Genomic DNA, 21,085 nt, shown 5'->3' on the forward strand with positions numbered 1-21,085 from the left:
GGAGCAGATGGGTGACAGCCCCAGGGCAGCTGGGGAGAGAACGGACGAGGGGAACGCATGTGTTGGAGCAGCAGCTTTAGGTCCACTGGAAGCACATGGCTGTGATTTGAAGGTGATACAGGAGTCAAGATTGTGTGTTTCCTCCAGCCCCCCAGGGGGAGGAGGGCGAGATGTTGGCGAGAGCTGGGGCCGGGCTCCTGAGTTTGCTGAGAGAGAGCAGGCGCCAGTGCTGAGGGCGTGTGCACACGGTCAGGAGGGTGCTGGGGCTATGTTCTGTCTGGGCACCGACAGAGGAAGGTGCCTGCCGAGGATGCGAGACTGGCTGAGCAAATCCAGTAGGATGCTGTGTGCTAGAGAGTAAGTGAGTACACTATGTAAGGTTTGTCAAGTGAGAGAGTTTCCTAGGCTTTTTGATAAAAAAAATTTTGAGTTGTCAAAATTTATAAAATACAAAATGCTTTTCCCACTATGACGGGCCTTTAATTAATATACTGGTAATAAAGATAAAAATACATAATTAATGCTTAAATATTTATAAATGTCATTTTTTTGTCAATTTTTCAAGGAATTAAATAAACGAAAACTTATTGAAATTACTGAGTTTCAAAGAGACGTCTCAGTACATTTCTTATTCTGGTCTGGAAAAATGTTCCCACTTTAAACCTTGTTAAACCCACTCTTGAAATACTCATGACTTAACAGTTAACACACATTTTGAGAATACGCATTACGTTCCATCCTTGATTTGTACAGACGGAAATGGCCTGTCTATTCAAGATGATATTTTCTTCCCTTCAGGTTTAAGGGGTGGGAGAACAGAAAGCAGAGTGGGGCCGGTCGCTACGAGGAAACACTGCTGGCTTGTGGACGTGGCGCCTTGGGTGCCTCCCGGTGCGTGGCACACAGAGCGCACAGGCGCCCCACAGATGGTGGCACTCGGAGCCGACGTCAAGCGCCTCCTGTGGGCCCGGCAGCGTTCCCAGTCTATACCTGGAGTACCTTGTGTGATCTTCAAAACGACCTGATGAGGTTGTGTATACCCTGGTGGTGGCCACTTTCCTGATGAGGACACTGAGCCAGTGGTGGGTTCAGGTCTCGCATCTGGGCAACTTGGCCCCAAACCCACCTTCTTCTCCCGCTTCACAGACATTTCGAGGATAACCATGAAAAAGACAGAGAAATGCTTGTCATCCATCCATGCTGATTAGGGAGAAAAAATAAAACAGAACAGTGATGCCCTTTACACTTTTCAGTGGAGGAATTGTGTGAGCATCTTTTTCCCGAATGAGTAGAGACGATTTGTCAAAAATGATGCTGGCGAGCCTACAAATTACAAAAACAGAACAGTAAACGCTCTCATCCTCAATGAGAGAAAGGCTGGGAAAGGTGAGTCTGACGGTGGGTAGGAGGGGTGAGCTCTCGGCAGTCCTGGCCCACGCCTGTCGTCCAGCCTGATTGCTAACACCTGTTTCGGGGCCGAGAGTGCCCTGGTCTGGGTGATCAGTTACATGGATAACCTAATAGGAGGGAAAGAAAATGAAGGAAGATGCGATACGGGTCATGAACATCCAGTGGAAACTGGGAGAGCCGTGGTCTCCAATCACACCAGAGCAGGTGTTGGGTGAGCAAGCCCTGAGGTGTGGAGAGAGCATGGGCTGGGGAGGCCCAGCTGGCCAGACAGTCCTGCTCTGGGATGAGCTGTGACCCCCAAAAAGACATGTTGAGGAGTCTGGTCCCGAGGCTGAGGGGTTAAAGTTCCACACACTCTGCTTCAGCAGCCGGAGCTTGTGTGTTTTGATCCCAGGTGCAGACCTGCTCCACTCATTAGCCATGCTGTGGAGGCGTCCCACAGGTAAAGTGGAGGAAGACTGGCACAGATGTTAGTTCAGGGCTAATCTTCCTCAAGCCAAACAAAAAAGAGGAGGATGGGCAATGGATGTTAGCTCAGGGCAAGTATTCCTAAACCCAGAACCTCAGAACGTGACCTAATTTGGAAATAAGGTTGTTGTAGACGTAATTAGTTAAAATGCAGTCACATTGGAGTAAGGTGGCCCTACTCTGACGTGGCTGGTGTCCTTATAAGAGGAGAGGAGACACAGAGAGAAGAAGGCTGTGGGAGGTCAGAGGGAGAGATTGGAGGGCGGCGTCTATGACCCAAGGGATGCCCACAAAATCCAGGATCTAGAAGAGTCAGGAAGGATTCTCCTCAGCAGACTTCAGAGGGGTGCAGCCCTGCCACACTTTGACCTCGGGCTCCCAGCCTCCAGAACGTGGCGAGAACACACTGCTGTTGAAGCCCCAGAGCATGGTCCTTTGGCACAGCAGCCCCAGGACACCAGTGAACCAGCCCTGCAGGGAACGTGGTCCTCCACACCTTGCCACATGTGCAGACGGGGGCGCACATGCAGGCTGCCAGCCATTGCTCAGTGTGCTTCAAGCCTGAAGTGGAGTCAGGGGCCACCCAACACGGGGGTACACTTGAAAGGAGGGGCTTCATGGGGGCTCCAAGAGGGACGTTGTCAAAGGTGGGGCAGTAAGGAAACCAGAGGGCATAGTGTGGGGTTTGGGGGTCCTGACTCTGGAGCTGGTCTCACCCTCAGGCCTAAATGGACGAAGGGGGACAGCAGTAGCCAAACTGGGGGTGACAGAGGAAGGAAGCTGTGTAGAGAGGGGCATGTCCTTCAGCTGAGGGAAGCAGCCAGGGGAGTAGGGCCCTCTTCCTCCTCTCCTGTACGCACCATCTCTCCTGCACCCTCCATCTCTTGTGCATCTTCCATCTCTACTCCACCTTTCTTCTCTCCTGCACCCTCCATCTCTCCTGCACCCTCCACCTCTCCTGCACCCTCCGTCTCTCCCAGCTGCAGCCAAGTTTGGGCGGGGTGGGTACTGCAGGGCACACAGGGACAGAGCAGGACCCTGGCTGTCTCAGATGCCTTACCTGTAAAATGGGAAGTTTGGCACATGTAATGGAGGTCCCTGCGGCAGCCATTAAGTTTCCACATCTGCACCAACTCCGTGGGGTAAGCCCTGGGAGAACAGCCAAGACAGGCCCTTGTCTCCACCTCTGAGGGGAAGGAATGTCAGCGGTCAGCAGGCAGTGGGGTGGGACAGGACATCTTATTCGTATGCAGCGTAGAAGGGATGACGAGGAAGCTCTTTGTACAAAAAAGCAACACCCAAGATGTCCAGCTCTCCATTTTATTTGGATTTTCAAGTTGAGTTGCCAGTTGCTTTTTTTTCATTTGCTGATGGAGCCAGCCGGGTCCACTCAGGGTCCCGACCCTCCCACTTTGTCGTCTTTCACCTGCGCCGAGCCCAGGGCCTTGGGAATCAACGGGACTGAGTGAGAGCCTGTTTTCGCATCCTGGCTTCTTCAGCCTCGAGGGATGTGGCATCAGCCTTCGAGGAGGAGAGGCCTTGCTGCTGGCAGCAGTCGGGGTGGAGATGATTTCAGATCTGATTGCATCTATGCATGGCAGCATAATTGCCAATCAGTCCAGGAGGAGATTAGATTCAGAGCCGCATTCACGTGGTCTGGTCCCACCTTGGAATTATTCTAACCTAAGCAGCTCTGGGGCCTGCCACTCAGGTCCTGGAGCCTGAGGACCCTGGGGCTGCACAGAGGCTCAGGCGTCTTTTCATTCCATCTCCCGGAGCCCCGCTGGGCTGGCAAGTCCCAATCAGGGGGCTGTCAGGGGGCGATTCCCATGCTGCTCCTTCGTGAGGCTGCTCAGGATGCCAGGATGACCTCAGGGTCCTTAATGAGCTCAGCAGCGGGGGGCTTCCAGTGCAGACCCCAGGAGCACACGGGCTCACAGCTGACATGGCAGGACGCTCACTCCTAACGTGCAGTCACCAGCCGCGAGGCCAGCAGTGGCCGGGCCCTGTGGCCTGGCCCCAGAGTGGGCTCAGAAGTGAGGCTGGCTGTACCAGTACAGATTGCGGCGCCTCCGGGAGGTGAGACACTGTCCCCACTTCACTCCCAGTCCTCCTCAGAGCTCTCAGGGTGAAATCATACGTTCTGAATTTGAATATGAAGAATAATAAATGAGAAATGAAATCAAAACTCCTCATATATCAAATGCACCACCGCGCGGGAGACAAGACTTTAAATAGATTCACGTAGACACATTTCAAAACGGGCAATTTGGATATTAAAACTCAAATGCTATCAGTGGCTTTGGGGAGCAGTGCCAGCAGTTCAGCTGGCTGGGAACAGGCCCGCCCCCACGCCTTGTCCCTGAGCCTCTAGCCAAGCGTACCTCCAGCGCAGTGCGTGGCGCCCCTGCAGACAACTTTCCCAGCGCTCTGGCCCCGTGGCATTTGGGGGCTCCCTCGAAGGCGGCTGTGGATTTTTCTCAGCTGGAACTTGTAACGCTACGTTGTAATCGTGGGTTTACTTTTCCGTTCCTCTCACCGCTTTGGGATGGAAACCCTGCCTCAATTTGACTTGTGTCTTCAGCACTGAGGATAGTGCCTGGCGTGTGCCAGGCTTGGCTGTGGGCGGGAGGGAGGGATGTGAGCAAGGAAAAAGGATGGAAGGAGGAAGGAAGGAGGAAGAGAGGGAGGGGAAGCACAGCAAAGAGCAGGAGAGGAGTAAAAGCCAACATCCACAAGAGTGTGGTTGGCTTGCCCCATTGGCGGTGTTGAAAGAGCACTGGCTGTTTCAGCTGGAGCAGAAGGTGATGAGGTGGGAGCCCTGGGGAGGGCTGACCGGGTGCCTCCCTCACCACCCCTCACCTCCCAGTGCTGCTGCTCCCCACTGGACACAGCCGAGACCAGCTTCCCCTTTAATGCTCAGAGGCTGTTCCAGCTGGCACAACTCATGGGAAGCTTTATTTATTATTTTTATTTTTACCATCCCTTAGTCTCATTCTCTAGAAAACAAGGCATTCTTTTAGGATTGGTCGAGGAAGCGTAATAAAGAAATCACGGTGAGCAGTATAAAGCGGTCCTTCCGATGGGATGGCCCGAGACCTCTGGGAGGCTCTGGTCATGTTTTAATCGTGAGAATGACTCCAGTCCTCAGACCAACGCGGTCTGCATGACAGCAGCATGAGAAGCTCTTCTGGGGGAACCTGGAAAAGTTGGGATTGTCTTGGGACTTGCCAATGCTTTTAGGAAGGTGAGGACACTTACTTTGACCTTAATACACTCACACAGTCTTTGCCTTGTTCTTTGTGTAAACTGGTCAGCACCTAGCTAGAGCTGAACACTTTGATGCCGAGAGATGGATCATCTCTGATTTAAAGCCTTGAGCTGAAAGCTCTAAATTTGGGTGTAATGAGCTCTTCTGACCAAGGGAAATGTGATATTTTACTTTTAGTAAAAGATCATAGATCCAGCTCTAGACGATTCTAACTTTACAAAGTCTTCGTGTGGTGGGGGTGGCGTGAGGTATTCATGGGATAAATGTGTGTGATGTGAGTGAAGCCAGCGATCTCAGAGACTTTTCACTTCACTTGTTGCTTTTCTGGGAGTTAAGCAGCAATAGCTTCTTCTCCAAGATCTATTTGCGTTTAGAAACTGAGCCATCATTCTGTTCTCAGAGAAGTGGTGTCGGAGACAATTACTCAGGGATGTTCCAGAAATTCCTAAATACAAAGATTAATTATAGTCATTTTTGGATTTCATGAAAACAGTTGTTTAAGAGAAAATGGTCATAAAACTGCTTTGTGATCATGCTCAATTTATCAAGGTACATGAAAATACAGCATAATTACTGCGGATTTTTGGGTTATTTGAATTAAGAAGTACCAAACTCATTTTGCAGCTATTTTGGGAAATAGCAAGAAGAAATGACTAATATAATGAATGACTGCTCTTTTCGAGCAGATTTCAAAATACAAGCTCTGTTCTATGGGGACCCGAGTGTGTGTGTGTGTGTGTGTGTGTGTGTGTGGTGAAATCAAGAGTCTTTCTTTTTTCAGAATTTTTCGTCTCAGAAGGCAGCATTCAATGGGAGAAGGAGGGAGAGAAAGAACAATGTTCTAGGAGTATATGTTCTGTAAGTGGCACTTACAATCACCAACAGGTCTTCAAATTCTTGTCATTTCTGGGAACAGGAATGGAGCTTTGCCCACGGGAGATCCCAGGGTAGCCCGGAGAAGCCCTGCTCTAGTGCATAAGGCTCTTTCTCCAGTAAAATCGAGTTCGATACTTTTTCCATGTGCACTGGGCTTAAACCAAGGAAACAAGACAGAATTCTGTTTAAGATTATGTGCAAAGGATGGAGTTTCTTTCCTTCTGAAACTGTCTCCTCAACACCAGCCCCTGCTCATCTTTCCCCGCTCTCCGTGAGGTCATGCATGCCCACAACAGAAGACTGTCAATTCAGTGTCTTTATTTAATCTGGAGCATTATTATTTGAGAATTTCATATTAAGATTCATAATGTAAAGAATAATTTATTTGTTTCAATCCAGTTAGGGACTTCAAAATCATCTTTGTCAACCTTTACCTTAGCATTCACTAATCATATAGCCTAAAATAGATAATTAATGAATATGGCTTTTCACACCAAAGGTGGAGTTTTAACAATAATCCTTACAAGTTCCTTAGAATAAAGACATTTTCTTTATGCCCAAGAGCGCTTGTCTTTTATACTGAACCCTTCACCCATTTCCTAAGTGTCAGCAGGTATTGGAATGGAGGGGTGATGCGAGTTAGCCAATTAGTTTAGTTACCACTAAATGTTAGTGTTTTGTTTCTAAGGATAAAGTAGTCCTAATTTCTTTAACCTTTTTTCACAGGTCAAATTTTCTTTTCTTAACTTTCTTAGTTTTTCCATGTCTTTCAGCACTGAACATATCAAAACAGCCTTTCCCCCAGCTTATACTTCATACCTGGCGTCATTAAAGGTAAGAGGGTTGCACTTCCATGTAGCAAGCCGATGGCTCACTCCCACCCCAGGCCGTCTCTCTGTGTGCTCTTGCTGAGCTACGGTGTTAGTATCTGCTGCTGTGGAAAAATCACCCAAAACATAGCAACAGACATTCACCATCTCTCAGATTCTGTGAGTCAGCAATTCGGGAGTGACTTGGCTTGGTGGTCTCTTGTGAGGTCATATTCAAGATGTCAGTGGGGCTGCCATCATCTGAAGGCTCGAATGGGGCAATTCTTTGTAGGAGAAATGGCTGGTGACATTTTAGGAAAGTGCTAGTTAACGTTTAGTTTTAAATTCTTCCCCATCCTGTGCAGAGTCTACCCTAGTGGGAGACTTTTTGATACAGATAAAGATTTGTAGCCACAGACGTTTATAGAGACATTACTATAAACCAGAAAACATTGGAAATACCCAAAATGGCAGCTCTGGGACCTGAAACTTTCAGAAAGTCAGGTGTACATGGAGCCTTGTGTGGCTGGTATTCGGGAGGAAGGGAGGAATATTTGAGTGTCCACTGTGGAAAAAGAAGTTCAAGCTGAGGCTGCCCTTGACTTCTAGCTGCTGAATGAAGACGAATTATTATTGTCCAGAAGGACTTTGGAGCAAATAGGAATAGGAGCAACACCAACTGTTTGAAGATCTCCAGAGCAGTGAAGAAATGGGGTGATGTGCAAAGGTGGGATGGGGACACGAGACACCTCAATTTTGTTTCACAGGACAGTGACTCTGGAAGGAGAAAGAGATTGGGAATCTCCAGAAGGCTGACTGTGGATTACGTACACGATAACTTCAATACAAAAAGGACAAAAACAAACTCAGAAAAACGTATGCATAGAAAAGTATGATGAAATCCACCAAAATGTCAGTTGTAAGTGTCTCTGGATAAGGATGCAGGTAATTTTCCTTTCTCTTAAGTTTTAATTTTAAAAAATTACAAGTTTAAATTTTTTATAGGAAAAATGAATCAATTTTTTAATGTACGCTTTTTATTGAAACATTTTTTTAAATCTCATGCCTTAAAACTTACTTGTTTTAATGCACAGTTCTATGAGGTTTTTTTTTCTTTTAAAGATTTTATTTTTCCTTTTTCTCCCAAAAGCCTCCCAGTACATAGTTGCATATTTTTAATTGTGGGTCCTTCTAGTTGTGGCATGTGGGATGCTGCCTCAGCATGGCTTGATGAGCGGTGCCATGTCCGTGCCCAGGATCCGAACTGGCGAAACCCTGGGCTGCTGAAGCAGAGCGTGCAAACTGAACCACTCGGCCACGGGGCTGGCCCCACAGTTCTATGAGTTTTGACTGATGCAAAGGGTTGTGTAACAACCACCACAACTAAAAGACGAAACAATTTCACCATCCCCCTCATTTCAAATTCTCTCATACTACCCCTTTGTGGTCAAACTCTGCCCCCAACGTTAAACCCAGGGAACTGTTGACCTTTTCTCTGTCCCCAGAGTTCTGCCTTTTCCAGAATGTCCTGAAAATGGGATCATGCGGAATGTAGCCTTTGAGTCTGGCTTCACACCTCGCACGCCACATCTGAGATTCATCCACGTGGCTGCATGCATGAATAGCCTGTTCCGTTTGATTGCTGGCTGGGTTTCCACGGTATGGAGGAACCACAGTTTATTTCCCACTCCCATTCAAGGGACATTCAGATTCTTTCCAGTTTTTGGTGATTACGAAAAAAGCTACTAGAAACATTTGTGAAAGTGATCTTTTTTGTGTGCACATTGGTTTTCATTTCCTTTGGGTAATTACAAATACACAGCAGTAGGATTGCTGGTTCTTGTGATAAGATTATGTTCATAAGAAACTTTTGAACTGTCTTCCAGAATGGCTGTACCATTTTGCATTGTGTGAGAATTCTGGTTTCTCTACTTCCTCACTGACACTTATCATTGAATTGAAATTATTGTAGCCTCTTAATGGGTGTACTAAATAGATTAAATATAGTGGTATCTCATTGTGGTTTAAATTTGCATTTCTCTAATGGCTAACAGTATTAAGCTTTTTTGCATGTGCTTATTTGCCATCCCATCTATCTTCTTGGTAAAACTTGTGTTCAAATGTTTTGCAAATTTTATTATCGGGTTGTATAGTTTCTTATTGTTGAGTTTTGAGAATTCTTTATACTCTGTATGCAAGTCCTTTGCCAGGCATGCTATTTACAAATATTTTATTCTAATCTGTGTCTTGTATTTTTATTTTCTTAAGAGTGATTTGGGCAGAGCAAAAGTTTTTAATTTTGATGGAAACAAATTTATTAAGTTTTCCTTTGTGAATTATGCTTTTGATGTTGTGTCTAAGAACTTTATGCTGAACCTAAGGTCACAATGGTTTTCTCCTCTATTTTCTTCCAAAATTTTTGTAGTTTTTTGCTTTACTTTTAGGGCCATGATCAATTTTGAGTTAATAGGGTCTCTTTTTTTTTCATATTGATGTCCAATGTTCCAGTGCCATTTGTTGAAAGAACTATCTTTTCTCCAATGAATTGTCTTTGTACCTTTGTCAAAAATCAATTGACCGTACTTGTGCAACTCTATGTCTGGACTCTATTCTCTTCTATTGATCTATGTGTCTGTCCTTTCGCCAACTGAACACTGTCTTGATTCTGTTAGCGTTAGAGTAAGTATTGAAATCAGGTTGTTTTAATTTTGTTCTTTTTCCAAATCGTTTTGGTGATTCTAGCAACTTTGCCTTTTCATGTAAATTTTAGAGTCAGCTTGTCTATTCCCAAAGAATCCTCCTGGGGTTTTGATTAGGATCGCCTTGAACCTATAGATCAATTTTAGAAGAACTGACACGCTAACTATATTAAGACTTCCAATCCATGCACACCATGTATCTTTCCATTTATTTAGGTCTTTGATTTCTTTCATCAGTGTTCTGTAGTTTTCAGCACACATGTCCTGCGTGTATTTAGTGATACAAATACCTGAATATTTCATCTTTTATACTATGACTGAAATAGTTGTTTAAAAAAATTTTATTTCCAGTTGTTTGTATCTAACATGTAGATACGCAAATTTTTCTGTGTGTGCATATTGGCTGTGTAACCTGTGACCTTGCTACCCTCAACTATTAGTTCCAGGATCTTTTCTGTAGATTCCACAGGATTTGCTATGTGAATGACCATGTCATCTATGAATAGGGGCAGTTTTATTTCTTCCTTTGTAATCTGTGTGTTTTCTCTTTTCCTTGCCTGATTTCATTGGCAGGCACTTCCTGTATGGTGTTGAATAAAGAACAGAAGTGGTGAGATGGGGCAATCTTACTTGTTCCTGATTTTGTGGGGAAAGCATTCAATCTTTACTATGAAGTACGATGTTAGCTATAGATTTTTTGTAGATTACCTTATCAGGTTAAGGAAGTTCCCTTCCAAGCCTAGTGTGTGCAGAGTTTATATCAAGCACAGATGTTACGTTTTGTAAAATGCTTCATCTGCATCTAACTAGATGATCATGAGTTTTCTTTGTTTATATGATGACATGTTTACCGATTTTCTAATGTTGAACCTGCCTTGCATTCCTGTGATAAACCCCACTCGGTCGTGATATGTCATTCTCACAATGAGTTACCAAATTCTGTTTGCTATTTCTTTGCTGAGGATTCTGTGTTTATGTTCATAAAGAATATTGGCCTGTAATTTTCTTATGTCTTTGTGTTTTGTATCAGGGTAATGTTGACCTTATAAAATGGGTTTGGAAGTGGTCCCTTCTCCTCTATTTTCTGGAAGAGATTGTATAGATTAGTATTATATCTTGCTTCGATGTTTGATAGAAATTTTCAAGTGAAATTATCTGGATTTTGAGGGTTTAAGGTTTTAAATATGACTTGAATGTGTTCAATAGATACAGGGAAATTCGGACTATCTATTTCTTTTTGAGTATTTGTTGTCTTTCAAGAAATTGGTCATTTAATCTAAGTTATCAAATAGGTTAAAGAGCTGTTCACAGTATTCCTTATTATCCTTTTAATGTCTCTAAGCCTGGAGTGATAGCCTCTCTCACTCCTGATATTGATCGTTTGGTTCTTGTCTCCTTTTTTCTTGGTCAATCCAGCTAGAGGTCTATAAATTTGATTGATGTTTTCAAAGAAGCAGCTATTGGTTTCCTCAGTTTTGTCTGGCTTTCCGTTCTCAGCCTGTGGAGATCTGCTTTATTATTATCTTCCCTCTGTTTCCTTCTGTTTAGTTCGCTCTTATTTTTCTATTTCTTAAGTGGAAGGCTAGAGTCTCGACTTGAGATATTATCTGTTTTCAAACGTAAACATTTAAATCTCAGTGCAGCTCTCTGTCCATCGCAACAGAAGGCCACCCTCTGCAGCACCCTCTCTTTCCTCCTCTCCTAGGTGGGAACTTTGGCTTCTTCTGTCCTCTCTCTATCATGCGTAGAAAATTACAAAAACTCAGGGGCCACCATTGGCCTTCCCCTGACTCAGTGATTGGCCCCTTCCTCTTCGTCTTGTTAATGTCCTTCATTAATTGTCCCTGAAGAAATACACTAAGTCTTGTGCCATATCAATGTATATTTGCCGTTTCCCCATTGCAAGCCCCTCTGAATAGGCGCCATGTCAGTGATCTCCCCCCACGGTAGGGGAAAGTGCCCTCAAGTGTTCAGGGCAGGTGTGGTCCCTGAGATAACACCAGGGAAAGTCAGATACTGCGAGTGTTGGGGGTGCATGCTGCCAAAGGACTGACGAGACAAGGGCATCCCTGATTCCTGACCAGGACGAGGTCTGGCCAGAGCACTCCCTTGGTCTCTGATCCCCAAGTGGAGTCCTGGATGAAGAGACGTCCTCTGCTGCCATTTGCCTTGGGGGACAGGACAGAGGGCAGAGCTTCTCATCCATTTCCACTCCACTATTTTCTTTCTAGTTGCCTTAATAATAAATGTTCCTTTGGCTCCTGGAGCCGTGATCTCTCATTAATTGTTTACACTAAGCCATCACTCAGGGTCTTCCTCTGGACCTGGACAGAGAGGAGCTCCACCTTCCAGCTCCGGGTCCCTCATGTAATGGAGCAGTACCGTGGGCCAAAGCTCTTCCCTTCCCTCCATCCCCTCCCTCCACTGCCTGGCTTCTCTTCCCTGCTTTTCCCCTCTTTCTTCCTTCTCCCTCTGCTTTTCTTTTTCTCCAAAGCTATTCCTCTTCTCCATTGCTCTGCCGCAAAGCCACCTAATACAGATTCTTTCTGTTCATTCTTTCAATAAATTAAAAATCTCACCTACAATTCGGAGTGAGATGAAAGGCCGTTCCTTCCACCTATTTTGTTGTTGACAGAGGGAACTACGTTAATGAAGTTCCTGGACTTGGGCCGCTAGGAATTTACAAGGACACCTTTGAATACGGCAAAGAGTATTGGTAAGACCACGTGGGAGCATTTAGCTCAAACCGCTCCCCAGTGCAAGGAGAAGGGGAGCTGGTGGGGCAGGAGTGTGATTCTTTGCTCAATCATAGTGACCACGTGTCTGATCGTGATCTCCTAAATATGCATTTTCAAAGTCTATAACGGCAGTTAAGTTGATATTGGGTAAAAACTAGTTTACGAGTCGTGCTAAAAACTGAATTTCAGCTGCCACCTCTGTTCTCTCCGTAGGAGAGCGACATTCAAAACTCGAAGCTGTGAACCTGAGGATTTCGAAATCATGAGGAATCTTTCTAACAATCCAGAGTTAAATCACGCTCCGTGTTGTCTTACTGTTAAGCACGGTGCAGCCTATGTCTTTGAGAGCTGGTAATCGCAATGTGCCCAGATTCTCTGCCTGTGCTGAGCCGTCCTGAGCCTCACCACCTCGCCACCAGCTCCTTGCCGAGGCCGGAAGCCTGGGGGTCGCCCTCGCTCCTCCCTTCCTCTCATCCTCCCCACCATCCAAACACATCTCCATCTGTCAGCTTTGCTGGCACCTGGTTGCACCGCTCCAGGCTGCCCCCAGGTCCCTCGCCTGCCCACCCGCTGACCTCTCACCCCCTCTTTCCTGCTTCCAGTCTGCTCCCGGTGAAGCACCAGCGACCCCCTCGGAGATGGTCAGTCAGACCACCAGACTTCCTCATCTGAAACCCGTTAGTGTGAAAAGGAAATCAAATCCAGGACGGTGGTCTCCAGGGCCCCGCCTCCCCTCGCCCTGAGCCCTAGGCGGTCCAGGCTCCCCCTGGCTTAGCAGCCAGCCTCTGACACCGAGCTGGGTCCCCCTCAGGGCTTCTGCCTTTGCTGTTCCCAGGACGCTCTCTCATGACCAGAAATGTCACCTGTGAAGAGGCCACCTGGTGGGGGACCCGCCCTCAGTGTTCTGTCATGGCCCTGGTGTCATTGGTGTGGACTTCCCACTGCAGTCTGAGCTCTCGTGTGAAGTGGATGCCTGGGCTCATGCACCGTGGGGGTCGAGTGCCTGGCACCACGCCAGCATGTCACAGGTGCCCAAAAATGCTGGCCAGTTGGAAAGCAAAACACAGCTCCTGATGAGGCAGAGAAGCCCTTGTTCTGGCCAAGAGTGACAAGGAGGGTTCCTTTAAACCATTTCCAGTGTTTACGCAGACGGTTCCGCCCTGGAGGGCTGTCACTTATGTAGAGAAGTGGGATGACAGACAGACAGACAGACGTCTGAGCAGCTGCTGAGTGAGGAGGCTACTGAAGGCCATCCCCACAGGGCGGGGAGAGGAGTCACCGACACTGACCTCAGGCGAGGAGTGTGACTGCAGACGCTGGGAGCAGAGCAGTGAGAAGCAGCGCATGGCCGTGAGCATGGACGCCTGGCCCCCAGGAAGCCAGCGCTCAGTGTTATTAACTCTCAAGCAACAGCACCCCCTGGGAATAAGTCTGAAGGCTGGGTGGTTTTTCTCTTCCTTGCTTTTAAGTAATTGATTGATTTTGGAGCCATGGCACTTGGTAATCGTGAAGCAAAGGGCGAAAGCCGACAGCACCAAATGGCAAGTCCAGCTCAGACAGGGGGACCCAGGCCACAGGTTCATGTAGAGGTCACGAGCTGCAGCTTCCAGGTTGAATGTCATCAGCACACGCTGCCCAAACAGCTTGCCGAGCATGCAGTGTTCGTCTCTTAGCTGTCTACTGTTTTTCAGATGGCTGGCCCGGTGGCACAGCAGTTAAGTTCACAAGTTTGCTTCGAATCCCAGGTGCAGACCTACACATCACTCATCAAGCCATGCTACGTGAGGTGTCCCACACAGAAAGTAGAAGAAGATGGGCATGGATGTTAGCTCAGGACCGGTCTTCCTCAGCAAAAAGAGGAGGATTGGTGGTGGATGTTAGCTCAGGGCTAGTCTTCCTCAAAAAAAATTATTGCCATTTATTTATTTATTTTTTTTTGCTGAGGCAGATTCGCTCTGAGCTAACATCTGCTGCCAATCTTCCTCTGTTTTGTATGTGGGTTGCCACCACAGCACGGCCACTGAGGAGTGATGTAGGTCCACACCCAGGAACCAAGCCGGGGCCGCTGAAGCAGAGTGCACCAGACCTAACCACCAGCCCACAAGGCCTGGCCCAAGATCGACATTTAAAAAGGTTCACATGGTACATGACACACACCGACTAAGTTAAAAGCTAAAGCTACAGTCCTGATTCTCTGACTCTCACCTTTGGGTGTGCATAACTCCATTGGATTCTCAGGAGCATTACAATCAAAGAAAAGATTATACCAGGTGAGTGAGAAATCTCTAGACACCAGGGCTGGCCCAGTGGCGCAGTGCCTAAGTTTGCACCTGGTGGCCCAGGTTCATGGGTTCGGATCCAGGGCACAGACCCTACACACCACTCATCAAGCCGTGCTGTGGCAGGTGTCCCATATACAAAACAGAGGAAGATGGACACAGATGTTAGCTCAGGGCCAATCTTCCTCACACGCACACACAAAATCTCCAGGCACCCACTACACGCAGTGGCATATTATCTGAGGTCCTCGGATACTAAGCAGTTGCCACGCGAACCCACCTAGAATCCCAATCCCCGAATTTGTTCTGACACTGGGCCTGCACCATCGGGGAAGACTTGTAGCTCAAAAGCCACAGCAGAGGTCCTCCCAGGGGTAGAATTTATCCTTCACCACAAACCCCCAGCCTCACTGAACCCAATGCTCACAGACAATAGAGATTGCAATGCTTCTGTGTACCTGGCTATTGTCCTCAAGATCTGTGCCAAGGGTCGTCTGTTTTAACCGCTCGGAGGTCAGCCCTCCCAGTGGGCAGGCAGCACCCCTGACCATCTACACGTGTGAAAGGCATCTGGGGAAGGGTCCCACACAATCAGATGTTCCGTAAACAGTGCCATCTTCTTTTGCCCATGCTGTGGGTGACAACGGCGACAGTGACGTGGGTGTACTGGACGCTCTCGAGATGATTGTGCTTTACTGATGCTTGGGCTGTGTGTTTTGTGTGTAGTTTGTGTCTACGCCTGTCTCTTTCAACAGGTTCTAAGCACATCGTGTGCACAGCCCAAGTCTAGCAGAGGAGTTAGTATGGAGCAAAGGCTGGAGACATTTCTGATTGAGGACAAAATGCATCCTGCAATCCCACGTCACCTGATGGTGATTGACAAAGGTTATTCGTGTTATAAATAAAGCTGGAGTCCCTGAGTGCCCTCGCGGATGCATGCAGGAAGCCTCAGGGAGGTGTTATTGTTTTCACTCGTAAAACACAGAGAATTGTTCTCAATTATAATGCCTGAGTGGAGTGGCGTTCAACAGAATAGGGCTTATGAGCACATCCATTGTCCCGTATGTTACTTGCTGTATTGCAAACATCCTTCTGCACCATTCCTCAAATGCACAAACTGGTGCATAAACACCCATGCAGAGAGGGAGTAAACAGTGCTGCTGACAGGCTGGCTAGGGCCACACAGCAAGAGACGCCGGGAGATTTGCCTTTGTTTTAAAACCAAGAGGAAAGGGCAGTTGTGACCCATGAGAAGGACATTTTCTGGCAGTTAGTAAGTGACCAGAGGAGTTTAAAAACCTGCGGGGGAATCAAAGGCCTTTAAGAAAATAAGCCAGTAAAAATGACCAGCTGGTCATTAATCTCCAGGAGCTGTCCGACCTGGGGTGGGAGCAGCATTATTGCTCCTATAAACCATACAAATGTAAAGAAGGTAATCACCTCCTTCATACACTGGGAAGTTAAGTGTTGAGCTGGGTGTTGCCATGGACACTCCAGGCTGTTTATAGCGTGGGCCTCTCCTGGCCATCAAGGGCCGATTCAGGAGCCAGCGAGAGCACGGCACTCTGCTTAATGACATTCATTAGGGGGACTAGCGTGCGGTGGGCCCTTTCTTTGAACATAAAATCCTATTGATTACGCACATGCCTTCACAAATAAAAACACGTAGAGAAGAGTAAGTCAGGAACCAGCCGTTACCCACGAGATGTCAGTGAACCTCCTCAGCGGAGGCGGAGGTGGCACCAGAGACTGGGAGTCAACACTGGGAGTCCACGAGCAACTCAGGTGACCTCTTCATTCTAGAAACCTATTATGCATGAATGATTCCATCAACAAACCTGTTCTGCGGCTTCTGCGGGGATGCAGGAGTGGCGTGGCGGGAGTTGTGCACAAACACAGAGGGAACAAGAAGAGGCTGATTCAAGGGGGACAGAAGAGCTCCACGGCCTTCACCAGAGCTTCAAAAGCTTCAAAAACACGACTGGAGTCTCCGGGTGTGATGCGAAGGCTGTCATGACCTCTCTGTGCCTGATGACTCGTGGTCTCGTCTCAAGGGCTTCTCGCCCACTGGCCGAGGGCGGGGACACTTGGGTTGTCTCTGTGTTTTGCTTCCCTCTGATTTTGTCACCCCAGAAGACCACGCTCCAATTTAAGAAAGAACCATTTCCTCCCTTTTCCCTGGATGTCCCAGGAACTATTTGTTTTGAAGGAATAACGGTAGTCCCCCCCAAAGAAAAGGAACACTGAGCCTTGGTTTTCGGACCTAAGGTGACCACAGCCACACATGCATTTCTGGGACGCCACCTCACAAGGCAGACAGAGCAAAACCTGCCGCTCCTTCCAGCACCGAGCAAGCATCCTGTCAGCGGACCAGTCGGGTGGGCAGGTTGGAGTCCACGCCGTCGCCAGCTCCAGGCAGGCCACACCACCCGATCCATGAGCGGCTGATCACGTCTGCGAGGAGAAGGGCAGACTCACAGGGTGAGAATTTAGAAACTTTTGTAGCAACTTCACAAAGTAATGCTATGTCTGCTGGATCTCAGTAAAAAAATCGGCCTGTATTTTGTTGGTTATTTTTATTTCACTTTTTTAGTAATTCGTTTTTATTATGTTTTACAAAAGTGTCATTCCATGACAGATTGGAAACTAAAACACTAGTTCTTCACCGCAGGCATGGGCGTCTCGGCCACACAGACGAAACCCGCAAGGTCCTCACCAGGACTGAACAGCAGCAGTGGGCAGCCAAGACCTAGCTTCCCAGAGGGGTTCATTTTGTGGCTTACTTTGTTTTTTTTTTCTGGGAAAGATTCACCCTGAGCTAACATCTGTTGACCATCTTCCTCTCTCGTTTTTTTTTTTTCCTCCATAAAACCCCAGTACATGGTTTTATATTCTAGTTGTACATGCTCCTAGTTCTCTGTGAGCCACCACCACATCACGGCTACTGACAGAAGAGGCAGGTGGTTCCACCCATGGAACGGAACCCGGCCACTGAAGTGGAACGTCTCGAGCTTTAACCACTCGGCCGTCAGGGCTGGCTCATGGCCTACTTTTTAAAACTCTTTTTCTCGTTTTGGAATCATCTCTAGGCTTTAGCTTTCCTGTTCTCTTCGTTTGTCGAACTTGCAGAGCCAGGCACGCCAGCTCAGATCCTTTCACAAACAGCCTGGTGCAGCCTTCTTGAACCCTGCACTGATGTTCCCAGCCGGGAAACATCCCAGGGACTTGGAGCCAGTTGAGGAAATGATCTGCCCTGGGACGGAGTCCAGAAGAGACCTGGCTCGTGCCAGGAGCCACCGGGAGCCTGGCCCCTCTCTGAGCATTGCCGGAGTTGGCGTACAAGCAGCATTAGTTTACAATCAGGTTGCACCCCAAGTTCAGTTGTACAGCAGTTGTTAAGACCCCAGAATACTTCTTCATGGAAATAAAGTCAAAGAGTGAAATTAGGTTCCCAGATAAGCTATCAAAGACCATTTAACCCTTAATGTAGCTAAACTTTTAAAGAAATAGTTTAAGGAAAACAGTCCACACATCTCTTAAGGCTGACAACACCCCTCCGTCCCTCTGTGTCCACCTCCGGACTGGTCTCTGCCCTGGACTTGCTCACGCCGAACTGCTCCTGCGGCTGCAGTCTGAGGGGCGCTTCTCAAACAACCCTCCGGGGCCCCCTGCCCCCACAACCCACACGGGCTCCCGAGCAGCCCAACTTCAGCCTGGCTGCCTCACTGGCTGTGTCACCTGCCTTCCTCGCTTGGCAACATCACCTGCTTTCCACCGGCCGGACCTGGAGGGAACTTCCCAGAACTGTGGGCCCTCCGCCTCTCTCCTCCCTCTGGGTGATCAGACTCCTATTCCCTGTATCTGATCAATACCTTCTCATCCTTCAGGTCTAGGCTTCAAGGAGTCTTCCTCAGGTATATTTTCTTGACCCCTGGACCGTCCTCCAGGTGAGATCCTTCGCTACCCCGAATGTCCTCCACCACAGAGCCCATCCTGGGGCCCCAGCTGCCCCCGAGACTGTTTCCCTTCCTTCCTTCCTTTCTCCCTCCCTCTCTCTCTCCCTTTCTTTCTTCCCTCCTTCCTCCTTTCCTCCTTTCCTTCTTTCTTTTTCTTCCTTCCTTCCTTCCTTCCTTCCTTGTCTGTACACAGTGCCTGGCACACAGCAGGTGTTCAGTTGAATGGAACTGAATTGAAAGGACCTGGACAAGCTGAATCTGTGCAGAGCATGGTAATGAATAGAGTGGGGATCAGACCACGTCGTATCAAAGATGAGAAATACAAGCCGGGGAGCTTACCACGGGAACCGATGACTTGGAGCATCCTTACAACTGTCTCCAGAGGCTTTGAGGTCCCTCGCAAAGGAACAGAGGTTGAACTTTTGCGGCTCCACTGGGCTGGACTAGGCTCCCTGGGTTCGAGTTAGGGTGCAGTTTCACGTGGTTTAGGATGGAGTTTTCTGCTCCCTTGTCTAGCAGTGCTGCAGATTCAGCAGGGCTGTGTTGGGAGGCCTCAGGAGGTGGCCAGAGGTCTCCTTTCAGAGAGGCTGTCTGTGTGGAAGGCTGAGCTCTATGATCTGGAATTCTAATGTCCACTGAAACACGGGAACGCCCTGCCCCACCTCCTGAGGCTCCTGACGCCCCTGGGGTCAGTCTGGCAGCTGAGCTGGGGCTTCTCCCCAAAGAGGACAGTTGGAGGAGTCACAGCCACAATTTGCAGCCCGTAGCTCAGGGAGCACTTCCGCGTGAGGGGTGGCCCCTCCCAGTCCACTCCCGGGATAAGAATAAAAGGCAGAGGGGGTGCCCGAATTGGCCGCATCCTTTCAGATTCCAAAACTTCTTTACGTTTTCAGCTTTGAGTTGAAAGTAAGACTAAAGTAAGAATAAACTAAAAATAAGTCTTTTACTATATTGTGGCTTCTTTCACTGATTTACGTTGTCAAAAAATTATTACTTCTTCCAATTCAAGAAGGTATTTTATCGTTAATTCGCTAAATAAGGCTTACCATTCAAGTGCTTTCATTCACACCAGCACAATGATAGTCACATATGCTCACAAACAGGCATTCAAGTGAGCGGGTTGGTTGGTTCTTGGTTGGTTCTTCAGTAATCCGGACCATCTTCAGGCACAGAGCAGGAGGCCTTGCTGGCCTCTCCGTAGGCCTCGTGAGGAGTGACAGAGAAGTCCCGCAGTGGGCGTTCCTGCGCACCTGCGGCTGTGCGGCCTGCGCATCGGCTGTTGGGTCCTGAGGGTTAGGAGGAAAGCACGCTGCTTCAACAAGGACACTCGAGTTTGCCCGATCTGTTTTTTCACTGGAAGGAGGAACAAAGTCCCGACAAGAATTGCAGTTAATTTTGCTTCAGATCCCTCTTTTCCTAATAGAGCTCATGACGCAGAGAGAAGTCACAAAATGCCTTTTGTTTGGTTGGTTTTGTTGCGACGATATTTGTCAAAGCTTCACGCAGCCCATTGTTTTACTTTGAGCTAAACAATCAGGACTCGAACCACGACTGAGGACTTCCTTCTCCTGGCGTGGTTTCCCGAGATGGAAACCGAGACCCAGAGAAGTGAAGTCACTTCCGCGACATCCAGGCAGCGGAAGCCATGGGTTGTCAAGCTTGGGGAAGCGACGGCTTCTCTGAAGGTGGATGGTCAGTAAGCACAGGTAAATTATCATTATGGAGTGAAAGTGGAAATAAATAAATGCATAAACCCTTAAAACAGAGTCCCATCTTGGTTAATAAGCAAGAACATCTCACTTTAAGATGACCGCTGGCCTGGCTTTCAAGAACATCCAGGAAGGTCTAAGACTTGTTCTCTCAGTGGGAAGTGTTGGGGTGACCTGCACACAGACGTGTAGATTTGTGCGCTCAGCGGTGATATGCAATACACAGTCATATGGGCACACAGAGTCCTGTTTGCCAAACTCGTAGTAATTTATGTAATTATACACATAATGTATTTTAACCAAATACACAAAGAAGATTTTTATAATGCCACTTAGGGTCTAGATTTAACTTAAACCACTACTTAGTCTATCTGTCTTAATAGGATACTAAAAGGGAATTTTATGACAACATTATCAGTAGCATTTTGCTGATAATTAGAATAACAATAATAATACCAAGATATTTTTTTCAGTAATAATGGTGTTATTAATGAGATTTTTATGAAAGACAGACTTCTTTGGTATAATTATGAAAATTGATCTTTTGCATTTTACTTATTCAGTGAAATCAGATAAGTGGCTTAACTACATGTATTATTTCTAATAAATATTCAAAAGAATGCATTTAAACAAGGCTCCTCATTCTATTCTTGCTCATATTCCTTGCATTTAAATAAAAGTGTAATTGCTCTGCTTTTTAAACCGCTAGTTTGGATTAGCTGTCTAACCTGTACAGTGTGGCTGTTTGCTGTTTGCATTTTTAATAGCTTTATTACCATTTGGTGAAGCCTTAATTTCTGACTCCCTTGAAGAGTCCTGCCTTTAAGTCAGCACTACAATTTAACCAGCAATAATCTGTCAAGATAAGAT

General features: G+C 47.3%; 1 long non-coding RNA gene across 1 annotated transcript; it reads left to right on the plus strand.

Annotated features, from left to right (window-relative positions):
* Window positions 1-766: 766 nt before the first annotated feature.
* Window positions 767-20,827, plus strand: LOC139046525 (uncharacterized). The gene is made up of 5 exons (XR_011506669.1): window positions 767-1,386; window positions 5,931-6,007; window positions 6,799-6,859; window positions 7,602-7,779; window positions 12,485-20,827. It is a non-coding gene; the product is annotated as an uncharacterized lncRNA (long non-coding RNA).
* The last annotated feature ends 258 nt before the right edge of the window (window positions 20,828-21,085 follow it).

This window comes from Equus asinus, chromosome 11 (assembly GCF_041296235.1).
Source record: "Equus asinus isolate D_3611 breed Donkey chromosome 11, EquAss-T2T_v2, whole genome shotgun sequence".
NCBI classification, from domain to species: domain Eukaryota; kingdom Metazoa; phylum Chordata; class Mammalia; order Perissodactyla; family Equidae; genus Equus; species Equus asinus.